This window comes from Nannobrachium achirus (genome assembly GCF_963921795.1).
Source record: "Nannobrachium achirus genome assembly, chromosome: 2".
NCBI classification, from domain to species: domain Eukaryota; kingdom Metazoa; phylum Chordata; class Actinopteri; order Myctophiformes; family Myctophidae; genus Nannobrachium; species Nannobrachium achirus.
This window is the reverse complement of record NC_137811.1, coordinates 55890663-55904063: the sequence shown is the minus strand read 5'-3', so window position 1 is coordinate 55904063 and position 13401 is coordinate 55890663.

Below are 13401 nucleotides of genomic sequence, written 5' to 3'. Positions count from 1 at the left end.
GCCTTGGATCGGCCGCGCCGTGCAGTGGCTCTCTGTTTCGTGAAGTGTGTCTGTGACTGTGTATGTATGTGCGCACGCTCATTTGAGCCGCGAGTGTGTGTGTGTGTGTGCGCTGTGTGTACCGCGCCGTGCAGTGGCTCTCTGTTTCGTGAACTGTGTCTGTGTGACTGTGTATGTATGTGCGCACGACACAGCACACGCTCATCTGAGCCGTGATGTGTGTGCTGTGTGTACTTGCGTGCGGTCATCTTTGCACCGCGACACAAATCTATTTCAGTAGGCTTACTTTTAGCCAATAATAATCAGCTTGGTGCGTGCATGTATATTGCGTGTTTGTTAGTTACTGTGTGTATGTGTGTGTACTGTATGTGTGTGTCTGTGCCACCCGCGCCCCCCTCTGCAAACAAGAACATCGGACATCGTTCATTTCTCCCCCGATGTTCCGATGTTTTTTATCATCGTTAATTTACCCTAAACCTGTCTTTTAGAACATTGGAACTGCTATTTTACTCGAACACAAGTGGACTGCTTAGCAATCATCTGATTGTCAATGCCAGCGCATGTGTGCAAATCAAAGTAGGCTGCGCAAACCCATGTCAGATGAACAGCAGAATCAAAGTAGGCTGCGCAAACCCATGTCAGATGAACAGCAGAATAAATGTGACAAAATACAGTAACATCCCCACATTAATAGACACTTAATATCCAGCAAGCAATAGACATTAAACAAATTCAAGCTTAGGCATCATTCAAATAAGAGAGAAGCCCCTGTAACCATACTGTTCTGAAGGACAATAAGTTAAAGGCTAATCCTTTTGCAAAAAAATAAATGTTACTTTTTTAGACAAGATCCAAATAGGACATTTTCAGCTGTTAGATTTATGACAGTTTGACATTGTTAAGCAGTTGTTTTTCTCTCGCAAAGTCCCTCAGTTAAGTCAATTGTTTGGTAGCCAGATAAGTCGCCCTCTTTCAAAGTCGCCCCAAACTCGTTTCCCAACGGGCCTTAAGCTAGATGCAGAATAGACTAAAATCAAATATTTGCTTCTGGGGGTCCCTGGAACAAAATATTTTGTGTAGGGGTCCGTAGCCAAATACATATCATTCTGGGGGTCCTTCACATGACAAAGTTTGAGAAACATTCAATTGTTTAGTACAGCTGCTGTTGTGCTGCTGTAGAGCCTATGTGAGCTGTGTACTGCAGGGGAATATCCCTGCCAGGCCAGGTTTTCTACCCAGGCCTGTGAAATTCATAGGCAGTCAGTGCTGCTGTGCACTAGCCTGGTGAGCTGTGCACAGCAGTGGAATATCTATGCCAGGCCAGGTTGTCCACAAGTGGCCAATTGTAATGGAATCTGCTCAAAGCCACTCTGTGCCTGAGAGGTTTGTCGGTGACACTAGATGATCGGCCGGCTTTGCCGGCCGAACCTCTAGTATTAACACATTATTCATGAATTCTTAGCTATAGGTGACAGGTCGTATTGTCAGTATTCTCCATGCTCCAGCTATAGATGACTGAACTAGTGTCTATTCATCACAGACAGTGAATTTAATTACCTCCAACATTTGATTGTTGTTCATTGTACACTCAGCAACAACTCAAAAGATTAGCCTTGAGAACATTGTATGCACTTCAGAAATAAAAATGAATTTGGTGGCACAGAGAGTAATCCTTTTTTCACCCTCATTCCTGTGATTGAAATAAAATAAAAACCTTTTGTATATATAAGCATATTCCAAACATATTAACATTTTGTAGGCCAAAGCAGTTGGCTACTCCCAAAACAAGCTGGAAAGCCTAATGCATTCATTCTCACATACTGTTTTTAGAATTTTCAATCTTTGTTGGCTTTAATAATGTCTTATGGTTATTGTTATAAAGCATTATAGGTATGTATGAATTCTTAACCATAATTAACCAGTGTTATTGCAGATAATAATGTATTATACTGTATGTTTATAATGGATTATAGACATGGGATGCATGCAAGTGTTACAAACCTAACTTATCTAATTTAACATAAAATGCAATGGGGGGAAAATACATACAATCCTGAACATACAGTAATTGGCAACCAAATGGGAGTCAGGAATTAAACTGGGGGAAATGGGACTCGCAGCTTGTCTTTGTTAAAATTCAAGCAGCAGCATCTGGAGTCGAGCCACAGCATACTGAACAAGTCAAGTTAAAAGTGCATTACAGTTGTCTTAATCTGAGTTCCCAGAAGTTCTCGCCAGCTCTCACATACAAACGGGAGTTGTCTAGGCATGAAAAAACAAAGGCATTCTTTTAAAGATTTTCTGTTTATGGTAGAGACAGTGATCAGAGAGACCTGTGAATTGTGACCGTAGTTGTACATTTTTCAGAGTAGGCTATCCATTGTATCTGTTCTCAGAGTACTTAGTGTGGTATCCACTAACATGCAACAGTATGGTAAAAATTGATATTTGGGGATCCCTGATGTTGATGACATACATGGGAATACGTGAATGGAAGTCTACTGTACTGTGTCACATACTGCTAATTATACTGGGGCAGCGGCACAAACATGACAGAAAGTGCACCAATCTGTGAAGCCACCTGCTTCCGATTGGCCAATCAGGGTGGCCGGTGTCTGCACCTCCACCAAACACACAGCGATTCAGCACGTCCACCGCTGCCCCACGCGGACATGCAACCATCATCATTGGTCCAACCAAATTGGCACTTTGCACTGCCCAGTGTGCACAACCCACCCCCGGGGTTGTTGTGTAACAGGACTACAGTGGAAATAAATTGCCTTTACTGTGTTTTTTTATCCACTATTTTATCTTAACCTTCTACTGTATGAGGATTGCAATCAATTAAATACTTCAAATTAAATCAAAACAGAGAACAGACACACACAAAGCGATTTTGTTAATGTATAGATATATATGAAACACAACATTGAAGAGCAAACCCCAGATATATGCACTGATTTTGTGTATCAACAAGAATGTTATGGTTAATGGTGTCAAAAGCGCCAACCGAGATATAACAGCAATTAAACTGAGCATTCTTGCCAGGAATTAAAAAGTCAAATGTAAGGAGAGCAGTTTCAGTATGTGTGTGTGTGTGTGTGTGTGTGTGTGTGTGTGTGTGTGTGTGTGTGTGTGTGGCAGAGATTTATCAAAAATGTTATGGAGTTCAGAGCGAACCGGATAAAGAACACATACAGAGGGAGATACTGTACGGTGAGGTTAAAGAAGGTCTATTTGTAGAGGACGGCTGGGAGTTGAGGAGCGATGGTGAATGGCGTGGGCAGGCTGGAATGACAGGCAGACTGGGAGCAAGCAGGTAAGCAGGCAGACGAGGAATGATCCTGAGCACACAGGGAGACAGTTAGCACACTGTCTGGAGGTCTGAAACGTGTCACCACCACTGGAGCTGAAACAACAATCTGGCAATGAGTGGGGGAACAGCATATGCACGAGAGGCCATGTGCTGGTAGAGGGCAGGTGTGTTGGCTGAGGGAGGCGAGCAGCTGATTGAAAGCTAAGCATTTGTGCATGATCCAGGTGACACACACACAGGAGACAAACAGGAGATGCAGAAGGAGAAAGGGGTAGAGGAAGATATTGGGGGCATGGCCGTGAAGCAAAAATATTATTGTTGTTTCATACAGACACACACACTCAAAATCTCAAGGCACATCTGTATTCATAGCAGAAATACCCGCTATCTACAAACTCACAATGTGTCGTGATGGAATGTAATAAAATGTAATTTAAAATGTAAAATGCCATTTATAATATATTCACATGACCAAAGTAGGGATGCCACGGTAGTGGTTAGTATACAGTATGTGTGCATTTTGTATGGGGGGGGGTTAGGCCTACATGGAGATGACTGGATCATCACCTAGATCTCCATACAGTATATGGAGCTGGTCAATATCTCTACATCTGACCTCACAGACTCCATATATGGATATAGCTGACCTGTTCTGACATCAGCTCAGCAGAAGGGTATACATGCCAAAGCGCCCATGTGCACGTACGCACCCATGTGGGCGAGGTCGCTTCTCGCCCTTAGGGCGTCTTACTGGTATATTGTGTGCAGTTTCATTTCATCCTAGACGTTTTTTTATTTTTTTTTATTTCATCAAATGATGCGTGGTTTCTGAATTGTGTAGTTGATGGAAGATTTGCTAGATGTTTAAGTTGAATGGGATTTGTACGGGTGAAAGCATGTCTGGAAAGGCTACTATACAAGTCAACAACTTGTCATGTCAGTATCTTGGCCAGTATCATGTCAGAATCATCGTCAGTATCATGGTCAGATTATGTAATTATCATGTCAGCATCATGGTCAGTATCATGTCAGCATCATGGTCAGTATTATGTCAGTATCATGTAAGTATCATGGTCAGTATCATGGTCAGTATATGTCAGTATCATGTCAGTATCATTCTCAGTATCATCATCAGTATCATGGTCAGTATTATGTCAGCATCATGGTCAGTATCATGTCAGCATCACGGTCAGTATTATGTCAGTATCATGGTCAGTATCATGTAAGTATCATGGTCAGTATCGTGGTCAGTATCGTGGTCAGTATATGTCAGTATCATTCTCAGTATCATCATCAGTATCATGGTCAGTATCATGTCAGCATCACGGTCAGTATTATGTCAGTATCATGGTCAGTATTATGTCAGTATCATGGTCAGTATCATGTAAGTATCATGTAAGTATCATGGTCAGTATCGTGGTCAGTATGTCAGTATCATTCTCAGTATCATCATCAGTATCATGGTCAGTATTATGTCAGCATCACGGTCAGTATTATGTCAGTATCATGGTCAGTATCATGTAAGTATCATGGTCAGTATCATGTAAGTATCATGTAAGTATCATGGTCAGTATCGTGGTCAGTATGTCAGTATCATTCTCAGTATCATCATCAGTATCATGGTCAGTATGGTGGTCAGTATTATGTCAGCATCATGGTCAGTATCATGTCAGTATCATCATCAGTACCATATCATTATCATGGTCTGACATCCCTGCGACAGGGCTGGTAACATGTTACCATGTTACCAGCCCTTGGGCTTTGAGGGGGGCCTGATGTGATATCCATATACAATTCTATGCATAATCACTGCCCCTCCTCTGCCCATGCAGTTTAATGTAAAATCTAATCATTTGGATATAGATGAGATGTTTTCTGAATTATATAAGCAACACAACATAAGGGACCTGGATATTGAGATATGATACACTGGCCCGAATAATGTTGGGAAACACTGACGTAGACAAAGATATCACAATTGCTTTCTTGCCACATCATCTGGCAACTGTGTCATGTAACAAAGCATCTGATAATATCTCAACTGCTGGGGTGCCCGATGGCCTACTGGTCCAGGCGCATACCACTTAGGCGTTGCCACATAGGCATGGATGCCTGGGGGCGTTGCGGGTTCGATTCCTGATCCGGACGACCTTTGCCGCATGTTGCTCCCCATCTCTCCGCCCATTTCCTGTCAGTCTACTGTCCTATCCAATAAAAGCCCCAAAACAAATCTAAAAAAAAAAAAAAGATATCTCAACTGCTAATCTGATCACACAACCGATAACCTTCTCCCTACGCACCTGCTTACCTGGTTCAATCTTACATGGTAACAACTCCGCCCCCTGCTCACCTGTCGCCAATCGATCTTCCATCTGATAAGAACCCTTACTTCACTCACCTGTCACTAATCCATCTGATAATAACTCTTCCCCCGCTCAGCTGTCACCAATTAGATCTGATAATGACTCTTCCTCTCTCACCTGTCACCAATCCATCTGATAATAACTCCTCCCTCGCTCACCTGATTCCAAGCAGAACTCGAAATTGTCCTCCCCTCTTGCCAATCAGTGAAGCGTTATTTACCATATTTACCACCATGTGTGCTTTGTATGGCATCCCACCTTCCCTCCATCATCATCATCCCCTTATTGTTCCCTCTCTTCCTCTGACCCCTCCATCCCCTCACCCCACCATCCCTCCTTCCATCCATCCTTAATTCCTTTTATTGCATACAGATTTAACCAATAAATAAACAACCAACATAAAATTAAGTATTGTGTGAAGGTGTGATCTTTACTAGTGAAAATTATAAAGGGTTGCTCAGTAGAGCACACATCTCTGCCAGGAGGCATGCACTAATAATAATAGCTTTGTAATGTATGCAGTGAACTTTATATGAAAGTAGCATGGGTCACTCTACTACGCCCCCTACATGCCCATGGCCTCTCCTGCATGTAAACCAGGGGGAGAGTTCCGCCGATTTAAAATGAGCCCAATACGGAACTAAAACTTCCTATGGTTGGCCGCTAGTTGCGCTGTTTTCCCCCCCGGCCGATCGCAAAAAGAATTGTTCTCCATTGGACCCCATTCATTTTCCCCTTTCGTTTTCTAACCTTAATTAACACTTTCATACATACTTCATGGTTCCTATCGCTAGTTAAAAGTTGCCTTTCAATCACGATGATATGCGTTTTGTGAAAATAAGGTCCCATTTATGTTCAAATTGATGATAAAGTTGCGGGGGGGGGGGGGGGGGGGGGGGGGCGTGGCCAACTAAACTGATACCAGCCGGCTGTGTTCTTCTTCGTGTGCTGTATTTCGGGAGGCTTCGACCACATTCTCCCATGTATCCCTGCGGTTGCACGTGACCGTTGGCAGCCAATAGCCTCCTCTGATCGCATTTCAATCTATGATGGCGACACCCATGCCAAGGACCCATATTCTTTCATTTGCGCTGCATAGAAACCAATGCTTTGTCCATATCTTTTATACAGTCTATGATGTAAACCCTGGCTGTTCCCCCACTCATTGCCAGATCGTTGTTTCAGCTCCAGTGGTAACACGCTTCAGACCTCCAGACAGTGTACTAACTGTCTCCCCGTGTGCTCAAGATCATCCTGTGTGCTCAAGATCATTCCTCGTCTGCCTGCTTACCTGCTTGCTCCCAGTCTGCCTGTAGCCATGCATTCACCATCGCTCCTCAACTCCAACTTGGAGTCTCCAAGCCGTTCTCTACAAATAGACGTTCTTTACCATTCACCGTATCTCCCTGTGTCTTCTGTTTTTGGGTTCAGTCTAAATTCCCAAATGTTTTGATAAGTTCCTGTCCCAGATTAGCAAAAAGAAGAAGAAGAAGAAGAAAAATAAAGGAATAAAGTAAACTGCTCTCCTGGCTATGTCTGCTCACTGGCACTGCTGAATTGTACTGCTGCTCTTCTGGGATGTGTATCCCATAGCCTGGATGGTTGATTGCACACACACACACACACACACGCGCGCGCACGCACGCACGCGCACACACACACACACACACACACACACACACACACACACACACACACACACACACACACACACACACACACACACACACACACACACACACACACTCAATGCCCTACCTGTCTGCTTTGCATAACATTACTGGTAGGCAGGCTCATTTACACTTGTATATGCGGCCAGCATATACGTTCACCTAGCATTCTTTGCAGACTTTTAGCTCCTTTCAGAACCTCTCCCTCCGCTATGCAGCTCCTCACTCTTCATATCATCAGTTTAAATCACTCATTTTGTCAGAGCTGCATAGCGGAGGGACTCGGGAGAGGTTCCGAAATGAGCTAGCAGACTTTACTGTGTGTGGGTGAGTCTATAAAGTCTATGTAAAGTTATTTTATATAAAACCTAAAGGAAAATACATTAATTGAAACTAAAATAAAAACAACAAATTAACAATGTAACTAAATAAGACATATAATTAGATTAAAAATGTTCTGTTATACAGTAGGCCTATTAGCAACGAGCGGCAGGCATGCGTGCACACATGCGCGAGCACGTGCGCGACACGTGCACGTGACGTGCATGTGACATCATAAATTTAGAGGGGAACCACTTCTAAAATCCATATCACACCACTGACTCCATATAAATAGAAACACTGCCAGTGCAGCCAGACAATAGGAGAACAGCCAGTTACAAAGTGCATAGACGGTGTAACATTCTTACATACTGTATAGTTGACATACTTGTCAGACACAGCGGACATAAATCATGTGTTAAGGAAACAGCGCCGCCTCCAAATTGAGTTGCCTCCTATAAAGGCTGATATTTTTTTTAAAGATTTGTTTTTGGGCTTTTTATGCCTTGATAGGACAATAGACTGACAGGAAATGGGGAGAGAGATGGGGAATGACATGTGGCAAAGGTCGTCCGGATCGGGAATCGAACCGGCGACGCCAGCAGGCATCATAGCCTAGAATGTGGTATGCGCCTTGACCACCAGGCCAGCGGGCACCCCATAAAGGCTGATATTGACAACTGCTTGGCCCTCCTTTTGGAGAGGCCGGCCATTTGTAACAACCTCACAACCAAAGTGTGCACATGCCCTACTGGGCTGCCAAAGGTCAAAACAAAACATTTCCATCTGTAGATGTAACCACAAGCACAAGCACACACACACACACACACACGCACGCACGCACGCACGCACGCACGCAAGTGTGCATGTCCATGACGGCAGGGTACGTATCTTATGCCGCAATCACATATTAAGAGCATTTGCACTTTGCATGATCTGTGCTCTTTCAAAGTTGGATCAAAGTCTCTTCCAAAAAAGAATCCATTTCCCACAATGCTTTGTGGGAAGTGGGCAGTTCCACTAGAGGAGGAAGTGGATGTGGATTTTGGCCATGTAGTTCTTTTGGTATTGTCATCGGGTGAAGGCAGAGTAGTGCTGCTTTTTGGTGACACATAAAATGGATCTACAAGCTCACAGCGTGCCGCCATGCAACACTTTGTGAGCTTGTAGATCTGCTATTTTAAAATGTACTTTAGGTACTTGAAGTACATTCTGATGCCAACACAATACTTTTACTCAAATACATTTTGAATTCCAGGCTTTTACTTGTAACAAAGTATTTCTATATTGCAGTATTGATACTTTTACTTAAGCAACCAATGTGAGTATTATTTTTTTTCCACCACTGTACATGACAAAAAGCTTAAATTGTATTATGAATAGCACATTTAATCAATTGCATCTGTGTAGGCATCACTATGTCACTATGTATGACATGACTAGACCTAATATCACTTCATTATTAGAAGTACTTATCCAGTACAGAGTAGGTAGGTATTTGTCTAAAAGGTACTAGGTATCTTTTCATGGGCAGATAGTTCAGCAGCAGGATTTGGCCATGAGGTGGCAGTGTAACTCCACTCCCAGTACAAGAAAGGGAACTATCAGAAGCAACAATACACAAGTATGTCCAATTCTGCAATTACATTACTTGTATGCAGTTTGAGCAAGTCTCTGTGTGTGTCAATCAATGATATTTAGTTAGCCTATAATAACTAATGATATTTATGCTAAGGATACTGTTAAATCAAGCCAGTACATATTTGGTTTGCATGGCATTATTTATCAACCAAACACAGTCAATTCCTTCACTTGAGTCTCCATAGCCTATGCTTACATCATCACAATAAACACAGCCATTCACATTAATGCGATCAATAGCCACTTAGAATTAATAGTGCAGACCACCATCATCCTCTAGATGAATGGGACGGTTTAGTATACAGTGATTACAACACGTATGTTGCCTAAATGAATCATTTGGGGATTCTATTAGAGGGCCTCTGCCAGCGAGGAGAGATGATCTGTCCTAAACGTGATGATGATCTCCAGCCCAGACAAAATGCTGCATTTCTCACTCCTCTGGCATTTCATGACAGCAGGAAAGGGTCGATGGAGAGGAGAGACAGTAAATTAATGCACACACAGGAGTAGATAGTTCCAGCCTGTCAGACAACTCAATTTATGTTGACACACTTAATATAAAATCTGTAATAGCATTGCAGGTTTAACCAAAGAAAATGAACCTGCTGAAATGTGATGATTGCAATGAAGTGCAGGTCAAACAGGCAGCCTAATCTTTTACCATTCATCTCCTCTTTCTGTGGAATTATTCTAAAAGATACAGTGTGCCAGCGATAGACCCCCAAAAATGGTGTCTGTGGCATTAGACACAAGAATCTTGATATAAAACACATACAATGAAAAAGAAGATGAAAAAACATTAGGGCAATCTCACAATCAGAGATTTGCAGCTTGCAAGCCTAAATGGAGTGACTTTTGGTGAGTTAAAACAGCCTCTTGGGAAGGTTGTCAACCCGTTATTCACAGCTACAAAGCATAGTGGGATTTGAATAATAACCTCCATCCTCTGCCCATTTTCAACCCCATCTCCAGAGGAATAACAATGGCACTGGCTTGAGCTCGGCATTGATTCCCTAAAATCCTTCATTTGGTACTGTATATGTGCCCATGGGGGAATAAGAAAGGGTAAACAAAACCGTTATTTCATGGCCATTGGTGTGTGTGTGTGTGTGTGTGTGTGTGTGTGTGTGTGTGTGTGTGTGTGTGTGTGTGTGTGTGTGTGTGTGTGGGGGGGGGGGGAGTGTGCATTCTCAAATTCTGCCTCACCCTAAAGGGCGAGGTGATGCAAATTCTTGGCCACCTGGCTACTGATGTATATCGGACCAGTTACCCATATATGGAGATCCATGTACTGTATATGGAGATATGCTGTGAGAGCCCAAACATGCTTACTCAGTTATTCGTTATGTGAAAGTCCTATGACGTCTATGACATATGACGTCATACCCTTTTATGCCCATACATGGAGATCCCTGTCTGTAGAACCATGGGCATTGACAACAGACTCTCAATTCACCTAGGTAAAACTGAATGTATCCTCTTTGGATCTAGTCCGAAACTTAGCCTAGTTGAGAACTTCACAATTAAAGTAGGTGACACTGATAGAAAGAAAAAAACACATCTGCTACCTGGGTTGCATCCTGGAGGCTAACCTATCCAGTGAAAAAAAAAACTACCAAGGTAATCAAAAAAGTCAACCAACAAATTTGGTTCTTGCAAAGGGTTGACCCGCTGATCAATATTAAATCTCGAAAGACACTAGGAGGTGCTCTTATTGGGCCACACCTCCAAGATACCTACCGGTATGTACCTGACAAACTACTTCTTAAAGGTCAAGGATGTTCACGATCACAACACCAGAGGCAGCTCCACTAATCATCATCAACGTAGATTTAACACTAAACAAGGCTCTAACTCGTTCTCCTGCTATACCATCAACATGTGGAACGCCCTTCCACAAGCCTTAAAGGAGAGAAAATCCCTAGCCTCCTTCAAAATTGGTATGAAAAGTCACCTTCAGACAGCTGCTACCCGTTACTTGTAAATAGACTAAGCCCCCATGCCCCCCCCTTTTCTTTTTTTTCTGCCTTTGTATTTGATGTTGTGCTTTTGAAACTGATATTATCCTAGATAAAGTACTATGTTCTTTCCATCTGTCTTTCAATGTTATATGAGATACTTAAAGTGTGGAAATAAGCCTCGGCTTTCTAGGATCTCCTTTTAGTTGACCCTGTACCAGTGATTTGTACTGTCATGAAACTGTACTTTTTTCTATTGCAAACTTCTAATAAATTCTTCAATCAATCAATCAATCAATCAATCAATCAATCAATCAATCAATCAACCACACAGATATGGTCTTGGCCATCTGTCTTGGCCATATAGGATTCTGTTAGTGTAGTGTGGCCAATGTGGCCTCCAAATATGGGCATTCCCATATGAAGTCCTGTTAGATATGGGCTTAATATTGATGACATCAGGGAACTCTATGGGCATAAAAGGGATTCTGTTAGTGTGACATCACAGTGAAGCCAGAGCGTGATGTCAGAGCGGCAAACCCATTCTGAGTGGTTCCCCTGATATCACATCACAGCTTGACCGAATCTCTGTCTGTCTGTCTATCACCTGTGATGTCACAGTGATGTGTCAGGGTAACCACAGTGTCAGGCGTTATAGACAGACAGACAAACAGACAAACAGACAGACAGACAGACAGACAGACAGACAGACAGGGATACGGTCAAGCTGTGACCGTTCACCCCTACGGTCGCAATTATACTCCAAGTCGCTGTAATACCAATGTGTGTGTGTGTGTGTGTGTGTGTGTGTGTGCGTGCGTGCGTGCGTGCGTGCGTGCGCGCGTGCGTGTGTGCTTGTGTGTGTACCAACTAGTCATTTATGAATGAATGGAGATAACTGCATGAGACATTTCACCATACAGTATGAGGGAAACAGCACCAAACACCATCGGTAGCCATTGCAGGCACAGTCTGCTCACAACCTTTCCCCTGTGTTATAGGTGTGTGTACAGCCTCAGCCTCAGGGCCGTCTGAGTCACTCAAGCCATCCGGAGGGGGGAGGAGGGAGTGGGCCCTTCCACATGACAATGTTGTAATTTAGTGTGGAACAGTATGAAACTCCACCGTTCATCACCCTGCCACTTGGTCGGGTGCAGGGAGAGAGGGACAGTTGGGGGGGAGAGAGAGAGAGAGAGAGAGAGAGAGAGAGAGACAGAGAGAGAGAGAGAGAGAGAGAGAGAGAGAGAGAGAGAGAGCAGGCACGTGCACACATAGACATCAAAGGGGGCTTGAGCCCCTGCCCTTTTATCCATCTATAAAAAGTGCCCTCTCCAGACCATGAATGCAATTTTTTTTTCTATGGTGAAAGAAATGCTAAAGCCCTTTTTCCATGCCATAAAGCAGCATACAAGAGAAATGCCTTGTCCAAACACTTTATGTTGAAATAATTGCCCTGCGTAGAAATCAATGCCGTTACACCACAACTCCAGTATTGACTTGATTATGCTTAGTTCAGTTTGGTATCAAGCACCTCCAAGCTCACAATGCGTCGCAGCGCGACACGTTGTGAGCTTGGAGGTCTGCTATTTTCGATATTTCCACCAAAAGGCTGTTTTAGAACTTTCAGCCCCTGCCTCTCTAACATTCTCTGCACGGCCCTGAGAGAGAGAGAGAGAGAAAGAGAGAGAAGCAAGATAGGAAGATAGACACTCCAGGGTGCTTACAACAACACCATTACCCCAAGCTTCATTTCCCCAGCAGATTGAACACTGCGAGTCAATCACGTCAAATGAAACATGCGGTATTGAATTGCAGAACTGAACGAGCCATTTATGGACAAGCGCAAGACAAATGTAAAGCAACAGCTGTGAAAATGCTCACTTCCCTTTACATCACGGCGTCAGTTCAGTTAACACCTCCAACATCTAGACATTGTTCAATGACACCTCGCGTGAGCAAACACACCGAGATTGCTATGCTTGTTGTCCAAACCTAATTCTGCATTAACATTTTATTTCTAGGCTGCAGATAGCTTTGAAATACACTTTCATCCAATCAGGGGAGAACTAGGATACATAAGTAAAATTGGAAGTGGTGAAACATACCACAATTCATAAAAATGAGCAGAC